The 18,182-nt window shown below is 34.1% G+C and overlaps 1 protein-coding gene across 5 annotated transcripts in view; it reads left to right on the forward strand.

The window, feature by feature from the left end:
* Nucleotides 1-553: 553 nt before the first annotated feature.
* Nucleotides 554-18,182, forward strand: part of Syt1 (Synaptotagmin 1) — a 176,477-nt gene continuing 158,848 nt past the window's right edge. For all 5 annotated transcript variants that reach the window (XM_075297700.1, XM_075297704.1, XM_075297703.1 and 2 more), the window contains exon 1: nucleotides 554-672. The gene's annotated coding sequence lies outside the window, so the exon portion shown is untranslated. The remainder of the gene's footprint in view (nucleotides 673-18,182) is intronic.

Genomic DNA, 18,182 nt, shown 5'->3' on the forward strand with positions numbered 1-18,182 from the left:
ACACACTCTCACATATACTTATATCAAGAACAAGTGCGATGATGATAAGACACAATCCTTGAGTAAGGCTGATAGGGTGAGATAGCTTGGGTAAGGGGTGAGTAAGAGAGCAGTCACATTGTAAATACAGAAATAAGATTTTTTGTATGAAGAGAGCGAATGAAATTGTGAGGAGATTTCTATTTGAGAGAGCGTAACTATGAAAATGTCAAGGAATGTCATATGAACAATAATAGAGTTACCATTATCACAATAGAAAAATGCTAAATAATAGTTGTTATAAAAAATGTTAATAACTTTTTGAATTTAATATGACAAATATATGGCATTGACCTTTGTATTGAGTTTTATTCCAAAAAATTCTCCATAATATTTTTTATTATATTTTTAAAAATATTTTTGTTATATATTTTTATTTTGCTACCTAAATTTACAACATTGTCCGTGTAGGTTGGTGAAAGCTTTTCGCTTACCATTAAACAAAATCGATTGACCAATACATGCGCACTGGCCACTAAAGGGAGCACAATGAAAGGAATATTGAAAGCTTTTTCTTCAGTAGGACTATCATTGGCTATATTACCTACAAACGCTTATGAACATCGACCGTGAACGTTTATAAAATCGAACGAACAAAAATTTTTTGCTGCGCTTTACTAAATTAAAAAAGAGGTGATTACTAAATTTTACTGTGATACTTTTCAACAATTAAAAAAAGTGAAAATTAAACAAAAAATTGTAAAGAGATATATAAAAGAAAGTCTCAAGAATACTTTCGAATGGAAAAAATGCTAAACTAATTTATGGAAATACTGCAAAACCCCATTTTCAATAGATGAAGAAAGAAAAAAAATTGTGAAAAAATCTAAATGTATTCAGATTAAGTTTTTCTTGTGTGGAGAAATATATACACAGTTAACATAAGAAAAAGTGTGTGATATTTTAAAGCAAGAAAGAATTGAAAAAATTTAATGGGAAGAAAAAAAAATTGTGTATAAGGCCTTAAGAAGGCAATGCCAAACAGAGAACAAAATCAAGCAAGCAACCAACTAACTAACCAACCATCCAACCAACTGTCCGACCGACCGACCGACGAACCATCCATGTATTCAACCATCCCGTTAGGCAGCCTGCGACCAATATTTTCTATATTCGGGGTATACATGCTAACGAACACAAAAGACAAAAAGAACGACACACATATACGTAGGCACCCATACCCCTCTGACTATGTGAGAGTATATTTGTCTATGTGTGTATGTGAGTGCGAAAACGGGGCCACACAAAGTGAAGGAATTTTTGTGTGTTAAATAATACCTCTAAGACTAACAATACAAAGATCTAATCTGATTTTTCTTCAAAAGCAGATTCCAAGGAATGGCTAAGCAAAGTATCCCCAAGTGATACTAAGAAAACCAGAGTGAGGTTGAAAAAAATTTACAAATAAGAACTGAATTATTGATTTTTCTTTAAATGAAAATTTATCTAGTTTAACTAGAAACAGACGAATCAAAAACTTGGCAAAAGGATTTATTTATTTCGAAATTTATTCGTAATGGTTCTCCTCCCCTAAATGCCCTTCAAAATTATTGCATATCTTCCATAAGTCTTTGTGATGCCAAGAAACTGTCATCGTCGCAATAGTCGTCATCTGTAGGAGGGAATGTTACCAAATATCCCTACACATTAAAAGTAAATCATTCCTTTTTTACTTCATTTGCTTTTTTTCCTTTAGTTATTTTCTGCGGGGTAAACGTAACAAAAACACACTGGTAACAGCAAAAAAAAAAGAGCTTTACTCTCACTCTTAATAATGTTAGGACCCCCTCTAGAGAGGTCTTGAGGGCTCTCTGTCTCTGCCTCTTTCGTTCTCTCCCACTACTATTGCCGTACATATACATACACTTTGTGAGCAGGCACAAACACTCATTCTCATATACCTACAAATACACTAATATTCCTATTCAGTCAAGAAGAAGAAGAAGAAGACGACGTACATTTATCCCAATGAAAGAATGAGCATGACAAAAAGGCGAATCAAGTTTGTACCTACCACTGGTTTTCATTGTTTCCCCTTGGTTGGGAATGGTATCACCACAATAATATAAACACTCATACGCACCCGCACACTTAAGAATGTAGAGGACAGAGTTGCCGTTGTATATATGGTATTTGTCGAACCATTTGAAAAGATAATATTGCTAAATATTGTGTTTAGTCAGCTTAACTGTCATAGTTTTAATTAAAACGGAATTTGGACCTCGGACAACACAACCAATGTAAAGTTTTATTTAGTTATAATCAAAATATTTGAATGTCCTATTATGGTTATAGAGTTATGTTATATAATATTATTCGACATGCAATAGAGACCACTCCATCTACCGATTTGTTGTGCAAAAATTTTGTATATAAATACTATGTTAATTTGAATTCAGTCTTTGATTGTGACCATTTTTAGGAAGATTTATAATTTAGATCTCTATTCATTTCTATGTATCTTTGACTTTATCTCCACATAACATACACAGGACATTTTTTTGCTTTCAATCACGAATTTAATTGACCCCAATTAGTTTTTGATTGAAATTTCTCAAATCATAAAAATGATAGTATCAATCACCATTTCGTTAGCTTAATGTGTAAAAGTGCTAAGTCAACTTTTTGAAATTTTACAGGAGAGACAAAAACTTAATAAATTGTGAAAAAAACCTATTTTCGAGAAATGTAAATGTAGTTACCATAAATGCTTTCAATACAAACAGTATACTTTCCGCAAAATCGCACACAACCAATTGCTATTAAAATTTTTTAGCAAAGCCTACTCAACCTAAAATTTGATTTAGCATGTGGTGACTTTTAACAGGTGCTGACTTAGCACTTTTACCCATCATAACCAAACAGAGATAAAAACTTTTTTTAGGGTAAACTATGTATTTTTGATTTTTCTGTCGATCTGCATCTTAATCCAACGTGGTGGGTATAACCACCATAGAATGGTGACGGGGTATAATAAGTTTGTCATACCGTTTGTAACGCATCGAAATATCGATTTCCGACTATATAAAGTATATATATTCTTGATCAGGGAGAAATTCTAAGACGATATAAGCATGTCCGTCTGTCCGTCTGTCTGTCTGTCTGGCTGTCTGTTGTAATCACGCTACAGCATTCAATAATGGAGCTATCGTCCTGAAATTTGGCACAGAATCGTCTTTTGTCTGCGCGCAGGTCAAGTTCGAAGATGGGCTATATCGGGCCATGTTTTGGTATAGCCCCCATATAAACCGACCTCCCGATTTGGGGTCTTTCGCTTATAGAAACCGTAGTTTTCATCCAATTTGCGCGAAATTGAAAATCTAGAGGTATTTTGGGACCTTGAAGAGGTGTGCCAAAAATGGTGAGTGTCGGTCCATGGTTTGGTATAGCCCCCATATAAACCGACCTCCCGATTTGGGGTCTTTCGCTTATAGAAACCGTAGTTTTCATCCAATTTGCGCGAAATTGAAAATCTAGAGATATTTTGGAACCTTGAAGAGGTGTGCCAAAAATGGTGAGTGTCGGTCGACGTTTTGGTATAGCCCCCATATAAACCGACCTCCCGATTTTACTTCTTGGGCTTATAGAAACCGTAGTTTTTATCCAATTTGCCTGAAATTGGAAATCTAGAGGTATTTTTGGGCCATAAAGAGGTGTGCCGAAAACGGTTAGTATCGGTCGGTATTTTAGTATAGCCCCCATAAGAACGATTTCCCGATTTAACTCCTTAGGTTTCTAGAAACCGTAGTTTTTATCCTATTTGCCTGAAATTGTAAATATTCTCGTATGCTCACAAAAACGTGTATCGGATTAAGTTTTTATCGGTCCATTTGGTAATGGCTCCATATAGACCAATTTCACTTCTTGTGAGTATAGAAGGCGCACTGATCATGAAAATTGCTTGAAACTCAATGTAAAATTTCCAGATTTTATTTTTCGGGTGAAAATCTACAGATTTAAAATTTCAAATCAAGACGTTATTTTATAATTTTCTTGCACACTTACAAGAGATGTTAATGATTCCTCTAAAACTCAAACAAAAATGGTTCTTATAAATCCAGAATCTGATATAGTCCTCATAGGTGAAATCTTTAAATGTATCTTCGGGAAGTGTCCTCAAGTCCTCAAGCCCTCCTGAAATTTCAAAGGAAATCCTAATATTTGGTTCATGGTGGTGGGTATGTAAGATTCGGCCCGGCCGAACTTACTGCTGTATATACTTGTTTTGTAAAAGCTTGACTTAGCACCTTTACACATTTAGCTAACGATTTGTTTTTATATTTTTAACAAATCATTAAAATATTTTAAAATTATCAAACGATATTAGGGATAATACAAAATTAAATTTAAGTGTGGCAGTAGTTGCATTCCTTGTTTAATTTTCTTGTACAGTGAAACCTTTCAATCTTGGACAATCTGAAAACTGGACACCTCCCAAAAGTGGACAGTCGTCTGGGGACGTTTGCTATATTAAAACATTAAAGTTAACCTCTCACAATTGGACACCTCTCAACTTTAACCTAACCTACATACAGGCGTTTCTAATTTTTACCGCTGAACCTCATTGTTGATGATCATGATTATACATGTGTGTGGAGCTCGTATGTAACCGATAATAATCGTTCAGACATAAATATAGATTACATTAGTCTTAAATGTGTGCCATTAGATCGCAATTATTAACATTAGTTAGATAAGATCCATTAATGTTAGTGCATTATTGTATATATAAAATAAACTTTGTATTTTTAATGAACATATTTATTTACCTTTTGATAAAAAAAAAATTGGTTCAAATTCCTCATGCTTCGTTGGTTGAATCTACCGTGCTTCTCACATCATAGAAACATACATTATTCCTCCACTAAAGGATGGTAGTATACTAACATGGTTATTCAGCATGTAACGCAACGAAATATTTACCCCATTAATATATATTCTTGGTCATATTGAAATCTTGAATCCAACTAGCGATGTCGGTCTTTTGAAAAAACATTAAATTCCCAACGAAACTAGCTATCGGCTTGAAACTTGGCACAAGAGGATGTGCCATGATCATTTCGACCGTTTTTAAGTATAACAACTGATATACATCTATCTCCTAATTTGACGTCCTAAGCCACCAGAAGCCGTAGTTTTCATACGTTTTAGTTGAAAATGCACATGTGAAGTTAGTATCTGTTATCTGATAGCCATGGTTCTTATTGGCCAATTATTATGTATAGAAGCACCCATATAAACTGTTCCCCACATTTAACTTCTTGAACCTCCTGAAGGACAAAAATATCATTCAATCCCGTTGAAATTTCGTATGTGATGTCGGTATATTGACTAACTGCCGTGTAAAAATAGTTCTATATATGTTCATAATTTACTCGACCCCCATATTTGGCTTTTGGCGCCTCTTGGAGGGGCAAAGTTCATCCAGTTCTTAACTATATATAGTCTCCTATCGGTCAATAATGAAAGTGGTGATTATAGGTGTTTAAACTAAAGTTTAAAGGTAACTTGCCACCGGCAACTGTGACCACAACCCACACTAAAGGGTGATACGGTCAAAATTTGGTCAAGGGAAAACGCGTGTAAATCGGTGAAATCGTTTATTTAAAAATTCAAATTAAATTTCTTTTTCAAGTTCAATTAGTATAAAATTCAGGAAAAATATTCAGTTAGGCTTTCGCTTTTCCAAATCCGAATTGCCGGGCCTCACGCTTGACACCTGCCATCAGATTTTGTACAGCCACCTTGTCCACATTCTTCGCCGCAGAAAGCCAGTTTGCCTTGAACTGCTGCTCGTCCTTAGCAGTTTTTTTGGTCTTCTTTAGGTTCCGCTTGACAATAGCCCAGTATTTCTTAATTGGGCGGAGATCTGGCGTGTTGGGAGGGTTCTTGTCCTTGGGAACCACCTGCACGTTGTTGGCGGCGTACCACTCCATGGCCTTTTTACCGTAATGGCAAGATGCCAAATCCGGCCAAAACAGTACGGAACAACCTTGTTTCTTCAGGAGAGGCAGCAGACGTTTATTCAAACACTCTTTCACGTAAACTTCTTGGTTGACAGTCCCGGAAGCTATGAAAATGCTGCTTTTCAAGCCACAGGTACAGATGGCTTGCCAAACCAGATATTTCTTTGCGAACTTTGACAGTTTTATGTGCTTGAAAATATCTGCTACCTTTCCCCTTCCTTTTGCCGTATAAAACTCCTGTCCCGGAAGCTGCTTGTAGTCGGCTTTGACGTAGGTTTCGTCGTCCATTACCACGCAGTCAAACTTCGTCAGCATCGTCGTGTACAGCCTCCGGGATCGCGCTTTGGCCGTCGTATTTTGTTTGTCATCGCGATTTGGAGTCACTACCTTCTTGTAAGTCGATAGTCCGGCTCGTTTTTTGGCTCGATGCACGGTTGCAGACGATACACCCAGCTTATTTGCGGCATCTCGGAGAGAGAGGTTAGGGTTTCGCATGAAACTACCGGCAACTCTCTTTGTCGTCTCAGCGGCTTCCGGTTTTCGATCTCCCCCCGATCCAGACTTCCTGGCTGTCGACAAACGTTCCCCAAACACTTTAATTACATTTGTAACGGTTGATTTGGCAACTTTTAGCGATTTTGCCAGCTTTGCGTGCGAGTAGCTCGGATTTTCGCGATGCGCGAGCAAAATTTTGATACGCTGCTCTTCTTGCTTGGACGGCATTTTGACATCTGAAGAGTGAATTCCAAAATCAAAATAGGAGCAACATTCTACACACACAAACACCTTCAAAATGAGGGGTGTTCAGGTTTTTTTAATGCAAAATTGAAAGAAATACGTCAAGTTTATATTGACCAAATTTTGACCGTATCACCCTTTAAAAGCAAGTGAATCTCGTACTAAAACCAATATCATTCTATTTTAGTTCATGGAATTATTATGTTTTGAGAAAGTTCCCTTGATTTTAATAATTCTTGTGTAACATACGTTAGATAAATTAACTAAAAATGGTGGAAAATTATACATAAGTGAAGCATAAAGATTTACTAAATTCATGTCTTCCACAAAATAGTTTAGAATTTCTTAAAATTTGTAAATTTTACCAATAATGCGTCCATCTTGAAAGAGATTTTTGCAATTTTGAACTTCCAATTTTTTCTCTAAACTACGAAATTTTCTTTAACAAATGAAAATAAATTTTCTTTAATTTCTGGAAAAATATTTACAGAGGTTTGTCGTGAAATTTCTGTTTGTAATACAGTTTAGTTGACATTTTCAAAAATTAACCAAAATATTCCTTCTTTGTAGGTTTACTGTTTTTTAATTGCATGTACTTCGATTTAGGATGGCTACATACAAATATATATATTCTTGTGTTTTATTATCATACAGCTTGTCCAATTGCTTATGTAGGCCAACAGAATCTTTGTAGCCATGTCTGGAAAATGAAAATTTTTGCTGAATTTTTTTTAGGTAATGGAGATGCATATAAACGAATGAACTCACCATGAAAGAAAATCTACTGTAATTGAAATATCTAGAATAACCTATAAAAAGCTCAAAGTCAATACATTCCATATGAAATACTCTCAATTTATAAAAATCTAAATTCTTTAATGCAAAATTCGAAATTAGTGTTTTTGAGTGTTTTGATGTTCGTTTCTTTTGGAAATCGAGCGCTATATTCCAAATTTCATGAAAATCCGAAAAAATTGAAATTAAATATTTGAATTGACTGACGGGCAGACAGAAATATAAGTTGTTTGATTTTAAGTTGAATATCAACCAACATTTCTATAAGACATATCGATGTCTATATTCCACAGTGCGCTAAGTCTAAAAAGTGAATTTTACAGGAAACAAGAAACAAGTTTTATTTTTTGAAATTTCTCAAAAACCGTATAAGATAGAAATTCTCTTATTTTCGGTCTTAAAATCACATTTTTTATAATTTTTTTTTAGTATGTACGAACTCAAAGTAGTGATAATATAACATGGCTAAAAATTACTTAGACCACTTTAGACCGAACATAGCTTTTTGCCCTTTTTGGATTGGACACATTTTTTAAAACTTTAGACACAGGCTATGTACAATATTAACCATAACTTTTGAAAGAAATGTCCAATAAATTTGATCTTTTGACAGGATGCAATTCACATCAATCCGAATTAAAAACAGCGAACGCCATCAAAATATGCTAAGTCGACTTAGCGTACTCTGGAATGAGGGCATCGATATGACTTTACATATCAGCCATGTAGAGGCTTAATATAAATCAAGTAATGCAGACCTAATTAATTAAAAATATTAATTTTGTTGTTCTCCTGACTATATTGAGTCTTCCACATAGGTATTTAGGTAAACAATAACCGCACATCTATTGATTTGAAAATATTTAAGCCTAAGGCCTATATTTTGATTTCGTAAAGCCCGTGTGCCCTGTGGCAACACTAATATACATCAATGCTTACCACTATCACTTAAGAAAAGTGGAAATCTTGTACGTCTATCATCACTACTACAGCAGCTAAACCATCTACCGCCCCCCCCCCTATAACCCCCTCACCGTATCATTTTTAAATCTTCAAACATAAATCATAATAACGTAACAATAAAACTTTTAAAGAGAAACGAGTAAAAGTTTCCGATTCAACACTCACAAACACATACCAACATACAATGGAAAAGTACATACCTTCGTGTGTAACGATAGAACTGAGAACAACTAATATAAATATAGAGAGTACGACATCCTCTTGTAGTCATTGTTATTTTTGTTTGTATATTACCACACAACAGTGAGAGCTATATGGGACTATGTAACAAAATAAGTCTAAAGAGAGTGAGAATAGAGAAAAATAAAATGAGAGAAAACCCCATCACTTAAAGCAAACTGGAAAAGAGTAGTGATACTACGAGTACTCAAAGTTTTGCTTCCATTCTATTTTGTCTCCCTCCACCGAGAATTCCTTTGCGTTTGCTAAAAGCGATTATGCTTTGCGGCCACTGTCGTCTCAATACTCTCAGGCAAAATTGTATCGATTACATGACGTTGTCGCTTTCATTGCTGTTGGAATTTTATTGTTGTTGTTGTTGATATTTTTGATACCCTCACTGCTGCTGATGTTGTTATCATTCATAGCCAAATAGCACAGCATTTACAGATTCGTATATACAGACACATATACGTGCCGATAGATGAATATGTAACGTTTCTTGAAAGACACGTCTTTGGATTTTAAGTCATATTTGATATTGGATTCAGCCTTTTGCTAATGTTCTTTTCGAATAAATTAACTTTAGAAGAAAAATAAAGCTTTTCTACTCTTTCTTTTGAATTTAGCCGAAATTTTTAAATTACCCCACCAACAGTTTTTGGGTATATAGCCTTCATTTTTCACATTTATTTTCGTCTCACTGTAATTTGTTTTTGTCGACATTTTTTGGTAAAAGAATAAAATAATAACGAGACTATGTAAAATAAGTTTGACACAATTCGCTTGCCAAAATGTCCATTAAAATTCTAGAACTACTGGCTACTAATGCTACACAAAAATATAAATTTATAGACTTATGTTATGTAGGCTGTTGGAGAATTTAACGAATAGGTCTTATTGCTCTTTATTTTTAAATGCATGTAAACGTCACTAGAAGAGGAATAAGGGTACATGCTAATAATGGGAATACTCGTATTAGAAGAATAACCTCCATGTTTATCCACTTTGTAACGAATTTCCAAATCCACGCTTGAAGCAACTAATTTTACCTTGACGATGAGTACAAGTGCAAGTCCTATAGCAAATGGGACCATTTTTTTCATAGTTAGTTTAGTTTTGTGATATACATAAAATTTTGTAAATTATTAATTATCAACAATCTCAGATATATCGGTACTTCTACCAGCAATTTCTTCTCCTGATCGTCGATATTTCGATCATTCTTACCATTCGAAGACTTGGGAGCCACCGTGGTGCAATGGTTAGCATGCCCGCCTTGCATACACAAGGTCATGGGATCAAACCCAAACACCAAAATGTTTTTCAGCGGTGGATTATCCCACCTCAATAATGCTGGTGACATTTCAAAAGTGGTTTCACTGCAATGTGGAACGCCGTTCGGACTCGGCTTTATAAAGGAGAGCCCTTGTCACTGAGCTAAACATAGAATCGAGCAGCACTCAGTGGTAAGAGGGCAGTTTACCACTGTGGTATCACAATGGACTGAATAGTCTAAGTGAGCCTGAAATATCAAGCTGCCATTGTACCTAACCTACCATTCGAGATGTTGACTGATCACAAACCGGCTGGGTTGAAGCTCATTAAACTATTTTTTGTGTGCTCAAAATTATGAACCGAACTAGCAACCGATATGGTCCTTTTACATTTTTGTAGAATCATCGGGCACTCACGCTTACATATGCAGTAAAATCTAGACGTACGATTCCGTTCTAGCCGAAATTAGGAGAATAACCGCTCTCTAAACGACAATAAATTGTTCTTTGCTCTACAAGGAGCAAAAGGATTCAATTTTCGCACGACGTAGTTCATTCTTGCTATAAAACAGATTACATTTTGTTCTGTGTATAAAGAATATTAGTTCAAATGTGGATAACACGTTGGCTGAAAAGTCCCCGGTCTAACAAAGAAAAACACATTTTTTGTCAAAATTCGTTTTTATTATTCAACATAGTTCCCTTCAAGAGCAATACAACGATTATAATGACCTTCCAATTTTTTGACACCATTTTGGTAGTACTCCTTCGGTTTTGCCTCAAAATAGGCCTCAGTTTCGGCGATCACCTCTTCATTGCAGCCAAATTTTTTCCCTGCGAGCATCCATATGAGGTCTGAGTAAAGTCGCTGGGGGCCAGATCTGGAGAATACGGTGGGTGGGGAAGCAATTCGAAGCCCAATTCATGAATTTTTGCCATCGTTCTCAATGACTTGTGGAACGGTGCGTTGTCTTGGTGGAACAACACTTTTTTCTTCTTCATATGGGGCCAATAACGCCATATAATAGTCACTGTTGATGGTGTTTTTCCCTTCTCAAGATAATCGATAAAAATCATTCCATGCGCATCCCAAAAAACAGAGGCCATTATTTTGCCAGCGGACTTTTGAGTCTTTCCACGCTTCGGAGATGGTTCACCGGTCGCTGTCCACTCAACCGACTGTCGATTGGACTCAGGAGTGTAGTGATGGATCCATGTTTCATCCATTGTCACATATCGACGGAAAAACTCGGGTGTATTACGAGTTAACAGCTGCAAACACCGCTCAGAATCATCAACACGTTGTTGTTTTTGGTCAAATGTGAGCTCGCGCGGCACCCATTTTGCACAGAGCTTCTGCATATCCAAATATTGATGAATGATATGACCAACACGTTCCTTTGATATCTTTAAGGCCTCTGCTATCTCCATCAACTTCATTTTACGGTCATTCAAAATCATTTTGTGGATTTTTTTGATGTTTTCGTCGGTAACCACCTCTTTCGGGCGTCCACTGCGTTCACCGTCCTCCGTGCTCATTTCACCACGCTTGAATTTTGCATACCAATCAATTATTGTTGATTTCCCTGGGGGGGGGGGGGGGGAGTCCGGAACATCATTATCAAGCTAAGTTTTTGCTTCCACCGTATTTTTTCCCTTCAGAAAAAAGTATTTTATCAAAACACGAAATTCCTTTTTTCCATTTTTTTACAATAACAAAAGTCTCTTCACCAAAGACGCTCTATCTCACAAACTAATTGACTTACAGACGTCAAATTTTGGTACGAATTATTTGAGGGTTGGTACTATATAAAAATAATATGGATTTAATACTAGCGACGCCATCTATGTGTCAGACCGGTGACTTATCAGCCAACCTGTTATGACTGTCTAACTTGAACACTCTAAATTTACATTTTGGAAACTAATTTATTTAGAAATTTGAGATTGAGATTTGGACGAGGAAATATTAGTTTCGACATGGCGGATTAGAATAAATTTTATAAAATTTCTAAAACAAAAATATTTTCGTAACCCAAATTACACTTTTATTATATCGAATCCTTGCAAAAATATACATTGTCGCCTTCTACCATATTAGATAAAACAACCATAAATACATTTTGCTTGATGATGCTTTTCATCCTTTCCAAATTATAAGTATTTCTATATTGTATAAAATTTCTTGGAAGCCTTTAACCTGAACTAAAAAAAACTTGTGTCCATAAGGAGAAAAAAGGAAAAAAATTGCGACTTAGACTTTCATATGGTTATCATTATCTGACCTTTTTTAGTTGTTTGCAATCACTTGCTCGTTTATTATTAAAAATAAATTACAACCAACAACAACAAAACATAAGAAGCAGCAACCCTAAAAACTCCCTCCACTACTCCTTATAGAGAAAAAAAAAAACAAGAAAAGCAATTTTCCGCCTGATTTTGTTTTTCAGGATTTCAGGACACGCGTACCATAAATATATGCCATAATAAAGTGGCTAGTGAGATATGTTATAGTAGTATATCTGTATACATGAATGTGTATGTGTATTAGTGTACACTAATCATATACAAACATATATATGGCAATGGATATTTTCCTTAGAAGATATATATTTTGCAACACAATACGATGATATTATTTCTGCTCTCTTTCTCTTTGAGTGAACATATGTGTGTGTGTGTGTGTTGATTGAAGTGTTTATTTTATATATACGTACTTTTGAATGGACCACACACTTACACTTAATCAACGTAGGAAGTATTTGGTAAATTCCCTTCATTAATTGTGTTTGTCTTATAGCCTGAAGCGGGCATTCATTAATCGCTTCTGAAATTAGTTTACTAAAGTGTTCTTCATAAATGAAAGGCTTCCGTTTTATTATTTCGAGATGGCACATCATCAAGACATCAAAAAGGGTTTAGCAGGTGATAGCATTAATGATAATAATTTTCTAAATGGAAAATACATGAAAATCCCAACTTATGTTAATTGAATAGAAAAGCTTTTCAACACAGAAAATAAGTGAACTGTCTTGAGCTAACTCGTGCAAAAATTTAACTAAATTTTATTTCATTCTTTTGCGAAATTCATAATACGTTGGTAAAATAACAACGAATTTTTAACTATAATTTAATAAATTCTTACTTCTCAGAAAAAAAATTAAACATTAAAAACCATAATAGCCACACCATAGTTATTTCTCACTACTTTTGCTTTAGATAGCATTGAATTTATTTGCACGGTCACGGAAAATTATAGCCACGCTTAGTTCATAGAAGTTTTGGGATATACTTGAAATAAAGAAAATTTCATTAAACTGGGGAAGTTTCTTAAAAATTGTAATTTATTATGATTGTAAATCTTGTAATAAATAAATAAATAAAATAAAACAAAATTATTTAAATTTTAGTATCAGTTTATTAACGGACTTAATAACGGAATAATGTAAAATTTTTGAGTATTGCTGAGAGAAGTGTGCGGAGTTAGGAGGGGTTGGTGTATTTTTCATACACTGAAAAAAATATTTTCATGAGGACAAAGATTTCATGTGTTTAAAATACGAACGCAAATTTTGCTTAGCATAGAAGACGCATTTCTCTAATATAAAGTGTTTTTCCTTGTCCAAAAGTCGATAAACTTTTCAATTAAGTCATATTGTCCTTATAATTAAGTACTTTGACTTAAAAATGGGTACCATAACATGAAAGAAAACATTTTTGGGCTAAGGTTAAGACTAAGACTTTAATAATTCAGAAAAATTCTTTAAAATTAATTAAATTATCTTTAAATTTGTTGTCTTTTTGCACCTTGACTACAAGGAAAAAAATCGTTCAAATATAGGACACATTTTTCAACACTTTATTTTAATGACGTTTTTTAGCAAAATTTCTACTGGAAGTCGTATCTGAATTTGGAAAATAAAGTTGTCGTTAACTTCTTTTTAAAGGTATTTGATAGCATATGAAGAAAAAAAGCTGAAAAATCGAAGAATTAAAATTTGCTTTCTATAGTCAAGTACACAAAACCTAAATTTAAAAGAGAATTGTGTCTTAAAAGTATCCTTACTTGAATTCTCCGCTTCTTTGGCTCGGAATCAATACCAATATTGTTAAAGTAACGACAAAATCTTTGGAACCGGACATGCTTTTTTTCAGTGTACCCTCCACCAAGGCCGTAGCCAGGATTTTAATTCGGGGGGGGTTCAACTTAAAAAAAAAATATTCATATAATCTCATGTGTAGAAAATTTTATTTATGCATAGGTATGTATACAATATTTTTATAATATTAAATTGAGCCGACTGGCTTTTTGGGCAGCAAATAAATTAATTACTTCTTCAGTCGGCACATTTATTCGGCGATGAACCGACATTAATGCCAATCAATTGAGTCTACTCTCGCTAGTCGAATTTCTAAGATACGTCTTTAATCTCTTCATTGTTGAAAATGAAAGTTCGGATGAGTACGTAGTAACTGAAGGGATGGAAAATGCAGTACTATAGTACTTTTTTCAATACTTTTTCACCCCGGTCAGTACCGTAGTACCCCCGCGAATGATTTAGTACCTTTTGTGTAGACATTTTTGAGTCGATATCAGATTTATGGTACAATAGCTTTGACAAAATATTTTAATATTTTGAGAAAGTCTTTATCAACCTTATTTGCTAATAGTCTTTTACAAATATGGCAAAACAAACATGTTCATGTGGGAAGAAAATCTCGATTTTGTAAAAGACATAGTCAAAAAACGGATTTTATTGAACTTTAAGAATGTTTTAGTCGAAAAAAGAATGTGATTCTATATTATCGATTTTTTATTTCGGTAGAAAATGTTGTCAAAATTTTATTATATTTTTGCAAAATTTTATTTTTATAGAAAATTTTGTCAAAAATTTATTTCAATTGAAAATTTTGTACAAATTTTATTTCTATAGGAAATTTTTGCAAAATTTTATTTCTATAGAAAAAATTTTGCAACATTTTTTTCTACAGATTTTTTTTGCAAAATTTTATTTCTATAGAAAATTTTTGCAAAATTTTATTTATATAGAAAATTTTGTCAAAATTTTATTTTCTTTAAAATTTAGTCTATTGAGAATAATTTTCCAGTGAAATTTTTGTTGAAATTTAGTAAAAAGTACCTTTCCGCTCAAAAAATACATTTTTTGTACTTTCTTAAAAATTGTATTTTCCATCCCTGAGTAACTGGCAAAGTGACCAAAATTTTTAAAAGAATATGCACGTTTGGAAATATCTCTTTATTGCACTCTCCAAGTGCTTCCATCGCTGAATTAGGCAGGTTCTTTTCGCAGGTTTTGCGCCATTTCATTTACACATGTGTATTTGGCTGTTTCGTTGTTGTTGCTATGGCCAAACAAAGCGAGTCATGTTCACAAAAAGAACTACAAACACACATAAAAAGCAGAAATACATTTTCCAAAAATGAAATTTGTGGTGCAAGAAGAAAAACAATTTGTTTTTTTCGACCGTCGTTTGACGGGCTTTTCAACTAGTATTCTATGATTTGTGCAAGTTTTATAGGTAAGCGTTTTTCAAAATAAAACCTCCAGCTTTTCTTCAACATCTTCGATAAGATTTTTCTATGCAGCTAAAAATATATATTTATTTATATAAAAATATTCATTCATTTCGGGGGGGGTTTGATCCCCCTCATCCCCCCCCCTGAATACGGCCTTGCCCTCCACCATGGATTGCGTAGAAACTTCTACGGAAGACTGTCATCCACAATCGAATTACTTTGGTTGCGGTAACACTTGCCGATGGCAAGGTATCTTATAACTTCCTAACACCGTCTTCTAAATTGCAATATAGTCCATACGTGGTATATATTAAATCAAAAAAGATCGGTTAAATACGTATATAATGCAGTTTGAAAAACTTTTCTATAGAAATAAAATTTTGACAATAGTTTCTATAGAAATATAATTTTGACAAATTAAATTTTGGCAACATTTTCTATAGAAGTAAAGTTTGGACAAAATTTTCAATAGAATTAAAATTTTGACAACATTCTCTATAGAAATAAATTTTTTAAAAAATTTTCTATAGAAATAAAATTTTGCCAAAATTTTCTATAGAAATAAAATTTGACAAAATTTTCTATAGGAATAAAATTTTGACAAAATTTTCGATAGCAACAAAATTTTGACAAAAACTTCTATAGAAATAAAATTTTGACAAAATTTTCTATAGGAAAAAAATTTGACAAAATTTTCAACAGTGGCTCGAGTGGCAACCATGATTATGAACCGATATGGACCAATTTTTGTGTGATTGGGGACCGGCTATATATAACTATAGACCGATATGGATCAATTTTGGCATGGTTATTAGCGGCCATATACTCCAAATTTCAACCGGATCGGATGAATTTTGCTCCAAGAGGCTCCGGAGATCAAATCTGGGGAACGGTTTATATGGGGGCTATATATAATTATGGACCGATATGGACCACTTTTTGCATAGTTCTTAAATAACATATACTAACACCACGTTCCAAATTTCAACCGGATCGGATGATTTTTGCTCCTCTAAGAGGCTCCGGAGGTCAAATCTGGGGATCGGTTTATATGGGGGCTATATATAATTATGGACCGATATGGGCCAATTTTTGCATGATTGTTGGAGACGATATACTAATACCATGTACCAAATTTCAGCCGGATCGGATGAAATTCGCTTCTCTTAGAGGTTCCGCAAACCAAATCTGGGGATCGGTTTATATGGGGGCTATATATAATTATGGACCGATGAGGACCAATTCTTGCATGGTTATTAAAGAACATATACCAACACCAGGTACCAAATTTCAAACGGATCGGATGAATTTTGCTTCTCTTAGAGAGTCTGCAAGCCAAATTTGGGGGCCCGTTTATATGAGGGCTATACCTAAAAGTGGTTCAATATGGCCCAATTTGCAATACCATCCGACCTACATCAATAACAACTACTTATGCCAAGTTTCAATCCGATAGCTTGTTTCATTCGGAAGTTAGCGTCATTTCAACAGACGAACGGACGGAGGGACGGACGGACGGACATGCTCAAGTCGACTCAGAATTTTACCACGACCCAGAATATATATACTTTATGGGGTCTTAGAGCAATATTTCGATGTTTTACAAACGGAATGACAAAGTTAATATACCCCCCATCCTATGGTGGAGGGTATAAAAAGCTGAAAAAACGAAAAATTAAAATGTGCTTCCTACAAACAATTACACAAAACCCAAATTTAAAAGAGAATTGTGTCTTAAAAGTATCCTTACTTGGATTCTCCGCTTCTTTGGCTCGGAATCAATACCAACATTTTTAAAGACAAAATCTTTGGAACCGGACATGCTCTTTTTCAGTGTAGATACACGAAAAAATGTTTAGTTAAACTGACGCAAAATTTTGCTTATTTTTCTTGCAAAAAATTACTGGCTCGTAGTTCAATTTTATTATTTTGTTCGAAATTTTCCACAACTTAATGAAATTTTGCCTTTTGTTAAGTATGTCTCAAACACACTATGAACTAAATGTGGGTATAAAGTTCAATGACCGTAGACATAAGTTCAATATGTGATTGATAATGTTTTCCTTGCCTTTCTAATTAAAACACTGAATTTAATATTTTAATTGTAGAGGTTTATTGGTAGCATAAAATTTATTTAAAGAACTTATAGTGGACTGTATTTTAATGTTTTTTGTTGCCTTCTTAAGCGTTCGATTTCGACTGACTGCCGTTGTTGTTGATTGATTATGCACATATACATATTGAAGAAGTTCTAAGCTTGTGTGCCAATGTATTTTAGTTTTCGGAGTTGTCGGAGTTCGACACAATCAAGGCGTTTGACGACGTCGATTCTGCTTTTCGTTGTGGCGATGAGGTTTAAACTTTAATTTGTGTTTTATCAGTTACTAATGCCGAAATATATTCCCGAACAATATGAATTAACGCAAAGAATGAACCACAGTATGGTCATCAGTTCATTGTTTTTTTTTTTTTAATGAGAGGGCGTAATTTCGTCGGTTGTAGGTGAAAAGTACACCATGTGGAGTATAATTTAGTTCATTGTTCGCTCGAGTTAATTCATTCTTGCTATAAAACAGTTAACTTTTGTTTCTGAGTAGAATGTAGAATAATTATACAACCGTAATTTTAAAACATATGATATACATA

Source organism: Haematobia irritans, chromosome 2 (assembly GCF_050003625.1).
Source record: "Haematobia irritans isolate KBUSLIRL chromosome 2, ASM5000362v1, whole genome shotgun sequence".
NCBI classification, from domain to species: Eukaryota; Metazoa; Arthropoda; class Insecta; order Diptera; family Muscidae; genus Haematobia; species Haematobia irritans.